The 1,957-nt window shown below is 42.6% G+C and overlaps 1 protein-coding gene and 1 long non-coding RNA gene across 5 annotated transcripts in view; one reads left to right on the plus strand and one right to left on the minus strand.

The window, feature by feature from the left end:
* LOC102672458 (LIM domain-binding protein 2) overlaps positions 1-1,957 on the minus strand; it is a 143,859-nt gene that overhangs the window by 91,703 nt on the left and 50,199 nt on the right. The gene's annotated exons all lie outside the window — the stretch shown is intronic.
* LOC116186449 overlaps positions 1-1,957 on the plus strand; it is a 24,021-nt gene that overhangs the window by 2,923 nt on the left and 19,141 nt on the right. The window contains exon 2 of the long non-coding RNA XR_004151447.1: positions 1,499-1,501. This is a non-coding gene — a long non-coding RNA (uncharacterized LOC116186449). The remainder of the gene's footprint in view (positions 1-1,498; positions 1,502-1,957) is intronic.

Below are 1,957 nucleotides of genomic sequence, written 5' to 3' on the forward strand. Positions count from 1 at the left end.
GACAAACGAGAAAAGACGAGATGACCATTATTTTTCTGGAAAATAATATCCGCCATTTTTAAAAACAATTGGCCAATTTCGTAGGAATATTCGATTAATAATCGCATAGTTAATTAAATAACCAGGACTCGAAATTACGATTACATTACATTTCTACAGAAAAAACAATGTATCGATAAATTAACCGCGTACGATAGATCGCGAATCACGTGTATCTAAGTGTGCATCTTCCTATTTTTTTTTCTTTTCTTTCTTTTTTTTTTTTTTCTTAATATACACGCAATTTAAAAAGAACACGATCGGTTGTTACATAATCTCGACACAAAGAATGTATCTCCCCTGCGACGCGTTGCCCTGCGAGCAACATCCAAATGATTCTCGTCTCGCACAGAGAACCCTTCCGCCATTCGAAATCCGGGATTGAGAACCACTGGCGCTACGCTCGGTCGAGTGTAGCGAGGGGGTGAGGAAGGAAGGAAGGTGTGGGTAAGGGAGGGTAGACCAGGAGAGCGAGANTTCCGATCTCTCGCGTTTTCCCACGGGACTTTGCCCCGTGCAAACGTGCGCGCAAGGACAATGTCCCTCCGGGGACCGTTTTGCGACACCACCGTTTTGCGATCGCGAGAACGCGTTTCGCGTTGGTCAACGGGGAGACGGAGAGGGAGGAGAAAAAAGAAAAAGAGAGAGAGAGAGAGACAACAACGATACAAGACTCGTCTCGATTCCAAAGATCGTTTCCGATCTGGATATTGTTCGGGATTTGGATGGCGCGCAAAAGGTGAGGAGGGTTAAGGAAAGGGTGTCGTTGTGGAGATAGCTTTATTATTTGGGAGGGGGGGATGGAATAAATGAGACTTGTTTGTTGAGAAGAGAAAAGAAGGAGAGGTTGGAGAGATAGTCTGGTAGTCGGTTCGGCGTTTAGAGAATAATCAGGGCTAGACGCGCGAGGGATCATCCTCGGTGGTTTCCTATTAGGCGCTAATTTAGTTGTAAGCTATAGGGTTGTCAGGAATGAAAGGGATCCTCCTGGGGACGATGTTCATCCTGATGGAGGAACATCGCTCCTCCAGTTTCTTTAAGAAACATATTAAAAGGGGGATGAAACGGTCGAGACACCCTTGAGCATTTCTTGAAATTTGATCTCCGACGACTCCATTGATGTCAACCCCTTTGTTCGAAGTCACCGGCCACGAGTTTCCCCGGTGTATATGCGTTATCTTTTACAGTGGTAAGAAAAGAAGGAAGGAAAGAAGGAAGGAAGGAAGGAAGGAAGGAAGGAAAGAAAGAAAAATATAATCTAACGTCTCTTTTCCTCGGTCTATATACGCCGATTACGAAAAATGATAAATTGATAATTTTAAAAGAAACTTGTAATACGCGTTTTTTCTTTTATAGAACACTTAAAAGAATTATCTATCTACGTAATAATATGGTTGGTGATACACATAACAATAATCGAGCATAAATAACGAATGTTAAATATTAGACTTTCAATCAGCAGGTATGATTTCCAGTAATGTTAATTATCCTATAACGACGACATATTTTTTCACTGTATGTCACGTTAAACGCTTTACACTATCGAGTCACGTTTCGTCTCATTTTCTGTGTGACGTCGATGTCGCCACTTGGCGATACGCGGACCTTTTCGTTATCCGCACAGTCGTGCGTTAAATGATAACACCGTTTATTATCATCTTCGTAACTAATGCTCCGCAGTTAACCGTCTAATCAGTGCCCCAAGTATCGCGCCATTAGAGGACATTTTGCGACCGCCGCGCCATCTGTCATGTCTTTTCAATGCTACGTCCTTATCGGTGATCGTACACGACGACTAACAGACGAACAACAATACACGAAATTACACGTGAAAAGCGCGCGAGAACGATGGAATATTCCATTTCATTATCGACATTTCTTTCTTTTCTCTTTTTCAAAGAGAGAGAGAGAGAGAGAG

Source organism: Apis dorsata, unplaced genomic scaffold, assembly GCF_000469605.1.
Source record: "Apis dorsata unplaced genomic scaffold, Apis dorsata 1.3 scaffold_696, whole genome shotgun sequence".
Classification (NCBI taxonomy): Eukaryota; Metazoa; Arthropoda; class Insecta; order Hymenoptera; family Apidae; genus Apis; species Apis dorsata.